Below are 9,055 nucleotides of genomic sequence, written 5' to 3' on the forward strand. Positions count from 1 at the left end.
CCAGCCTGATAGCTGCTGTGGTTTGTCATCAGGAAGCCAGCATGCCAGAAGCATGAGGCTGACTGTGCCTGGGTACAGTCTGACTACTTGCAGGGAGGTGTGGGATGGCAGTGAATGAAGCCAAAAGGTGGGATGCTTTCCCTGCACTGGGAAATAGGAATTCATAGGATAAGAAGTGAGAGGCACTTCCCATCTTTTCATTTTTCTTTCCTGGCTCTGCAGGAAAGCGTCAGTCAACAGAGGTAGGCTGATCCAGCCCATCTAAGACCTCCTTTTTCTTGTGAAAGGATGCAGACATGGAATCCCACACTACCACATCTGACTTCCCAGGCATCTCAATAGAGCCCATGTGAGGTGTGTGGGAGAAAGGAAGGGAGAGGTGCTCTCCAGCCAAAGGATTAGACAGATTTGACGATAAAGGGTGCTAAAGCTCTGACTGTTATGACCAAATTGTCAAGCCCTGGACAACTGGTTTGATCACCTACATCAGGGACTTGGACAATATAAGAATCCTGGAAGGTGGAGCCCTCTCAAAGAGAGGAAAAGACAAAAATAGATGGACTGTTATTTTGAAACCAAGAGGACTTGACACTGCTGATGTCCACTGTTTTTAGCTGACTCAGTCTCTTTCCACCAACAGTCAGAACTGTGTTTCTGACCACAGTAACTACAGGGCTTGCAGCAGCTACATTTCCCCCAGCCCTTGGCCCTCAATTAATTAATTAGAAGTTCTGAGGAATTTATTCCCTCCACTGTGAAAGAAAACCATCATTTTACTGTGTGCAAGTAGCAGGGTAAAGCTTCACAGAAATCAATCACAAAATGAGACCTACCACAGATGACATTTCTGATGGTTCCACAGGAGATTGGAAGGCTGTAAAGGATATCTGAATTGCCACAGCACTCCTAAATCATAAAAAGGGTCTAAAATTTAAATGGAGCTATTTTAAGAAGTAAGATCTTTAAGCAGTGTAGCAGAGCTGACATTTTAGCTTTTTAGTTCATATTCATGAGCAAAGATGACACCTGATCAGATGAACAGTAGAAATACAGCAGTGCAAGAGGGGTAACAGTATGTCTGAGCTTTAAGGTAGTTTCATGAGAAAAGGCTGTGGCAGTGCAGAATTCCTGTGAGCCTCCAGAGAGAGGCGTTTCATTTTCCATCTGAAATGTTCCTGTCACAGAAGGTCTGGTAGGAGATCTGCACACATCCATTCTGCTTTACCTGCTAAAGACTTCATTAGCAAGCAGGATGTTTTCAGGCTTTGAGACCAGGTTTGTTCCTGCACATTAATGTAGTATCCCCTCTTCAGGGTGACCTAGAAATGCAGGCACAGCATGAGGAACAGACTGTTTGCAATTATAGTGGTTAAAATGCTTTCAATCCCCCCTAGAAATCTACCCTTTAAAGCTCTCTCCCCTGAAATCCTGGCCTCCCAAAGTCAGGACAGAATTGCTCATCTCATGACAGAAAGGCAATCAGAAGTTACATTCCTGAGACCAGAAAATGTTAAGGGAGGGTGATAGTGATTGAGATGTACCTTATTCAGTACTAAGTTTTAAGGGAACCAGGTATCTAAGGAAGGGTTTGAAAATAGGTTAGAGAGACAGCTGTTTAGGGGAGAAATGTGTGATTGGAGATAAATATTCCAGAAGCTTCAGACAGGTATGCATTCCCATATCTCCCTAAAGCAGATGATTTACCCCTTGGAAATGCGACTAAGACTATATAAGACACTTTTCTCCACATGGAGGTTGACTTTTCAGGGAATTCAATACATTCCTAAGGCAGAATATCCCTCTACAAAAGTCATGTTGACTCTTCCAAGAAGATTGCATTTATTCAGGTGTCTACTAGTTCTATCACCTAACATTGTTCCTACTGACTTGCAAAGTGGATAGAGCAGAATCCCCATCTCAGCCTGTTGGGCACCCCATCTCCTATGGAACTTGTTATAAAAGCTGACATCCCATTTGCCATCCTGCAGACACCGGGTATCAGTGCACCTTTAAAACTGTAGTTACACACACTGATTAGTAATTTGCATCTGGTCCTAGTGGCTTCTTACTGTTCATTTTATCAGTTTTAGCCTTTCTCTCTTCAAAATCTCTTCAGTTTTTAGCATAGCCACTGGTGAACACTGACTCAAATAGTTTATAGACTTCTCTGCAACAGTCTTGTTTTCTTGGCGTATTCCTGCTAATACCATGGTTATCAATTAGCCGAGGCTTCCTGTCCCTAAGGATTGAAGAAAAATGTATTACTAGCTTTGATGCCCTTGGGGGGGGAGGGGGATGGGACACTCAATCTAACTTTTCTTACATTCAATCTGCAGGAATATACATGGTTTTTCTATTTTTTGTTTGCTTGTTTGTTTTCATTTCAGTATTGCTTCTTGTTTCTAATACCTTCCTTTAGCCTGCGGTTTACTGGTGCCGTCTCCCTTTTGCCCATTCTCAAGCCTTCCTTAAAAGTGCATGTAGACTCTAAGTTTCTAAAATGTGCACGTTAAAATAGCTTCCTACATGCCTCTAAGAATTCAAATTAGCTGCATTTTTAAAGTTACTTTTTAACAAACTCTCAAATTTTTACATAGTTCCTCTTTTTGAAACTGAGGACAAATTTGCTGCATGTTTTGGCTGCTGGTGCTGCTGTAATCGTACTGCATCCAAGTATTTTAAGGCAGTTGTCACAGAATGGCTCTTCAAACATAAGATTTCAAATCTAAAATGTTACTCAGGGTGAAGTCAAAAGTTGTCTCTCTCCCTATGGGCTTTCTAACAAGCTGTTCCATGGAAGAGACACTGAAAATGTCTAAAATGTCCCTGTGTTACATCTAGGTGTAACATTTGTGCAATCTGCATACAAGCAACTAAGTCTCCTGTTCCTGCTGTATTTTCTGCCCTTGCTGATCAACTTGATCCTCCTTGGCATTTCACTATTAGTAAACCAGACCCAATATTGGGTTGGTTAACTATGGAACAAGTCAGGAATTACTTGTATTCCTCTAAATCCTCCCTCTTTAGGCTCAACATTTAACCTATGCAGTTATTATATGATTTCTAAAGAGTTTCTTAATTGGATTGGCTTTAAAGTGTAGGTTTTCCAAAACTAAGGTGGTTTTAAGGGGACATGAGCTTCCTGTCACACTGACTAAAATGTTGCCTGGCGCCGTAACTCCTACATGTACTGTGATATTGCTACTGGAAAGAATGTTTATGGAGGTGCAAATATATTCACATCCACAGATACAATGTGCCAGCAGAAAAAGTACTTTTAGAATCACCTTGTTTTATGTGATGAAAAATCTGATCAACTTAGTTTGATTTTGTAACCTTAAAGTAAAACAATTTTTAATGTCTCATAGCATTGTCCATGATATCTAAAGTGGGGAAAAAAAAAACCAACAAAAAAAAACCCCAAAAAACCACCAACAAAAAAACCACCCCAAACCTGTTATTAAGTCTATTATCCTACGGCCTTGACTTTGCTGACAAAAACTGGGTGAAATCCCTGTTGGTATCAGTAGTTTTCCCGTGGAATTCATTTCCCCAGAACTTTACTACATGACTTTTATTGTGTTTCCATAGTGAAGAACAAAAATTTTTATCACCTCAAGACACATGCATAGATTCTTTCAGATATTACAAGTAGTAGAGTTTATCTCTTTAAAGCTTGCAACTTATTGGTTAAATAGGAATGCTTTCTATAAAACACCATTTTGTTTAAAAAGGTGCAGCTTGTTTTCCTTTGTTCTTGTCCCATGAGAAACAACCAGTTTTATATTCATATATTGGAAAATGTTAAGATTCTTGGGTAAATGAAGAGTGTTCTTGAATTCAGAGGGAACCATTCTTAAAGCACAGCAGAAGTTTTGATTTGCTCTATCAATACCTATACTGCAAAAGGCAGTGCGGCTTGGACAAGCAAAACAAAAGAATGTGCAGGACCTTCCTTTTCACCACAACTAGAGAAAGCACACTTGAAATTAGCTTTGAATAAGCCTGTTCCAGTCTGAACTGTGGCTGTAGTGGGCCTTTCAGTAGTTTTCATTTAGTTCCACCAATGGAAGGAATAAAAGTGATGCAGGGGCTTACAATAGATTGCTACCTCTTTTGACTTAAAGAATTAGACTGACTCTGAAAGCCCATATAATTTTTCTTTAAAGAGGAAAAATGGAGACAGATATTTCTTTAATGCAACTCTGTTCGTTTACGAAGGATGTTTATACGGTCTTTTTTTTATTTTCTCTGGCCATAGTAAGACTATTTTACTTTGACCACGCTATTTGTCTTTTCTTCTGGGTACTGTTTCCTTCAAGGGCTGTTTTGCATTCGATCATGCTACGTTTCCTTTTGTGGTCATCTCTCAGACACTTGCCTTTGTGTGCATTTGCGATTGTTTTGCAGTTTTACATTTTTTGCATGCACATACAGACGCACACAACTTACATAACTGTTGCATTTGGTACAAGAATCTCAGTAAGTGCCTGTACCATCTGGCTGAGCCATAATAGCGCACATTTTCATGTGGTCTGGCTCCTGGGTGGTATTTTTGCATTGTTTCAGCTATCACTAAACAAAGAGGCATTTAATTGTGTCTTCAATGAGCCTGAACAGAAGACAGCTACTATACTCAAGAGCTTCACCAGGAAAGTGCAATTGCCCAACCCCCTCTACTGCAATGTATGGAAGCAAAGTGAGGAGGGGGAACATGAGCTAAGGCACTTTCTTAATTAAGTAATGTCGAAGTCAGTGGCCATTTTCTTCCTAACCAGCAGCTGCCTGAGCTGCCAGCTGCTCTAGCTTTTTTGCAGCAGCTATCTGCCCCATGGGACATTGCTGACCTCTCCTTCTGCCCTTGTTTGCTAACCTCACGCACTCTCAGCCTTGCATCACTTCAGAGTAGATGGGAGGACAGCAGGAATACAGCAGGGACATAAATCAAGGATCATGAATGGGCTATAATATTTCTGCCTCATGCTTCTCTGTGTGTGTTTGTCTGTGACACAGGGGGACGGGCAGCTAGAAAGTGACATGAAAAGCCTGACAGAGAAAAAAGAGCTCCCTTCAGGGAAGGTCACAGCAAAGGTCGGTGAACTTCCCTGGTGAAAATGAGTGTGCCACCAGAGAATGGGAAATGGCAGTGGCTGGACCTCCACAAGGCCTGAATGGGTTCACTTACCAAATCAGAAATTCAAGGCCAAACTAGAAAACAAAAGCACTGAAGTACAACAGAATCTATATAATCCTTACTATGAGAATGATAATACAGGGCTGTTTAAAAGTAAAAAGATGGAGTTTACTGTTCTTGTCATGACAACAACAACCACAATCTTAGGTCAAATCTTTCAGTTTGTTATTCTAGGTTGATCTGCAAGTGCAGTCTGCGTTCTTTCCAAACGCTGAGGAGAAGGAGTAAGCAAATTTTTTAACTCTTATATTAGGGGGCTCACTGTTCTTTAAATTATGTATATTTTTAAATTGTTGAATATATGCACCCTTGGCTTCTCCAAGTAAGCAAGGAAACAGCATGTTTTTATTTGCACTTCAGAAATGCAGCAAAAAATGAAACTGAGTAACAGAAGGATCCCTGTCTACTAGTTAGAATGGGAGTCCTCTTTTTTTCTAACCTGGATCATTGTCAGCCACTACAGAATGAGCACAAACATATACTGCTGTTGTGAAGGACACAAATAGGAATAAATTGTAAAGTTATACTCACACCGTAAAGTAAATGTGAATTAAATAGTTATAAAATTTAATAAAGTATCTTAAGCTATTCATGGTAATTATACTGAAATCTCATCAAGAAGACGACATCTGAGCAGAAGACACTGGACTAGACCAACCAGTATGCTTCAGGTTTTTATACTACATCCATGACACCAAGTACTTGTAAACCCTGCTTAACCAGGTAAATGATATCTACAACTCTTTAAATGGCACACAGTGGCAACTAAAGTGCATGAAGGTACCTGTCCTACATTGCTTGATAGCTTGATTTGTTGGTTACTTGGAAAAGAAGTGCTAATTTTTCATGGGCTTGAAAAAGTACAAGACCTGCTAGCAACATGAATCATAGAATCATAGAATAGTTAGGGTTGGAAAGGACCTTAAGATCATCTAGTTCCAACCTCCCTGCCATGGGCACGGACACCCCACACTAAACCATGCCACCCAAGGCCTCATCCAACCTGGCCTTGAACACCGCCAAGGATGGAGCATTCACAACCTCCCTGGGCAACCCATTCCAGTGCCTCACCACCCTCTCAGTAAAGAATTTCTTCCTTATATCCAATCTAAACTTCCCCTGTTTAAGTTTGAACCCGTTACCCCTTGTCCTGTCACTACAGTCCCTGATGAATAGTCCATCCCCAGCATCCTTGTAGGCCCCCTTCAGATACTGGAAGGCTGCTATGAGGTCTCCACGCAGCCCTCTCTTCTCCAGGCTGAACAGCCCCAACTTTCTCAGCCTGTCTCCATACGGGAGGTGCTCCAGTCCCCTGATCATCCTCATAGCCCTCCTCTGGACTTGTTCCAACAGTTCCATGTCCTTTTTATGTTGAGGACACCAGAACTGCACACAATACTCCAAGTGAGGTCTCACGAGAGCAGAGAGGCAGGATCACCTCCTTTGACCTGCTGGTCACGCTCCTCTTGATGCAGCCCAGGATACGGTTGGCTTTCTGGGCTGCGAGCGCACACTGCCTGCTCATGTTCATTTTTTCATCGACCAACACCCCCAAGTCCTTCTCCACAGGGCTGCTCTGAATCTCTTCTCTGAATCTCTTCTCTGCCCAACCTGTAGCCATTTAAGAGTGATTCTCCCCATTCAGTAACATTTTGCTTTAAGAAGGTTAAACCAAGCCTTTAATAATGACTTGGATTTGGAATATGTAAAATCACACTCTGTGAATGCATCCTTTAAAGACATTTTATTATGTTGGTTGGCTATTGGTTGTTAGGTAGGACAAATGTGGACCTAAACGCTGTCACATCATGAATTGCATGAATCAATAAGTAGCTATTTTCACTTGCTGAAGGAAGTAATAGTTGGAATCTTTGTATTTGACAATCATCTGAGAAACATTTCCTAATTCACTCTCACAGTATTCTCTTTCTACGAGCAATAGGTGGATGCAAGTATTATCACTACTAGAGAAACGAAGATGAGAGCTATCAGAAAGACAGGTGTCCACCTGCAATTACACTTCAGCATGGCATCAAATACCTTTGGTTGTTCTACCATCCTGGTGAAAGTGTTCATCACACAACAAAACAGGAAAAAGTTGAGCTACTTAACCACTTTTTTCCAATTGCACTACCATAATATAGCAAGTATGTTCATATGAATACACGGTTCTGAGAAAAGAATAGGATGCAATGCTTTTGTGTTCTGAAGTTAGGAAGTGGAAATTTTCAGTTAACTTCTAAGCCTAAGAGATATATATTTTTTTCTATTGAAGATAGGGCCAGACGACCACAAGGAATAAAATACAATTGCAGAAAATACTGAGCTTATAGCTTGGTTTTCAGTGACGCTTTCTGGGGAGTTACCTGGGTGCCAGGCAATGAGGAGGATATTTTGTGTACTAAGAGTGGCATAATTTTATTACAGTCAGTGACATTGAGCAGGAAGAGAGAGTCTGATCCTACAAAGTTTTGACTGAAATCACAGGCTGTGCCTGCCAGCCAGTGGGAAGACAACTGAGATTTAAGCAAGGAGTGGGATCCCAGCACCAATGGCTGGATCTAGCAGGTATGTGCTCTGAAGTCTTTTGCAGCTATTCTCCTACTCAGTAGGCATCTCACCATGTTCTTTTTAAAAACCACTTCCTCTTGACTTATGAACCAGCAAAAAGTGTCTTGCAGTGATATTGTTAGAGATGTTCTAGTACATATTGACAATAGCTTTGATATTGATACTCAAAGGACATAAGCACAGTCAGCTTTATATGCAGAGGCAGTATCTTTTTTGAGATGAACCCATGTAAATGGGAGAAACATAACGTATGATTTAATCACTCATTTTTATGACACGTCACTGGTATCTAACTTTTCTCTTTCAGGAAGAAAATCAGCTTCCTTCCTGTGACAATGCAACCATGATTCTGAAGCCTCTCTTTCTAGTTTTAGTTACTGCCTTACTGAATTTTGAACATTTTATGGTTTTTGTTTCCTCTCCCTCCAAATGAGAGTTAAAAATAGAGGAAAAGAATTATTATGAACTACACAGGCAGCCCTACAGAAGAATTATTACAATAGAGGCACTCGACAGGTTGTCCAGAGAAGCTGTGGCTGCCCCATCCCAGGAAATGTTCAAGGCCAGGTTGGACGGGGCTTTGAGCAACCTGGTCTAGTGGAAGGTGTGCTTGTCTGTGGCAGGGGATTGGAACTGAATAAGCTTTAAGGCCCCTTCCAACCCAAACCAGTCTGTGATTATGTGACAGACTGCAATACAAACCAACACTGAACTCTATAATAAAGAAGACATGCTTGAAAATTCTGAGATAAGGCTTCACTAATGACAAAGATGAGAAGTGAAGCCACTGACCTTCCCCCTTCACCGCCGACAGAAAGCCATGCGACTAAATCCAGTGCACCTTTCAAACAAAACCTCCTGCACATCACACGAGCATGTTAGGATCTCGCTGCACAATGGCAACAAGGAGGAAGAACAATCCCTTAGGCGTCTTTTATCACGCAACTGAACACCACCGTGCCGCATGGCTTGAAGCGGGGGATCAGGGGTATAGCGTCTCCTCTCACCTCTGCCACATGCCGGCCGGGTTATTCCGTCACCGTACCGGCACCACCTCTCCCCCCAGCCCTCCGTATGGGAAACTTGCCATCCCTGAGGGCTACCTGCGCGCCCACCGGCTGCGCGGAGGGCAGGCGGCCGCAGAGACGAGGGCAGAGAAGGGGAGGAGCGGTGCTGAGCGGCCTGTAGGCCGCTCCTCCCCTTCTCTTCTCTCTTCTCGCCGCCTGCCCGCCCCAGCCGGCGGCACCTCCGGGCGGTGGCTCCTCCCCCCGCCTCTTGCCGCGCCGCGCC

Source organism: Psittacula echo (assembly GCF_963264785.1).
Source record: "Psittacula echo genome assembly, chromosome: 1".
NCBI classification, from domain to species: Eukaryota; Metazoa; Chordata; class Aves; order Psittaciformes; family Psittacidae; genus Psittacula; species Psittacula echo.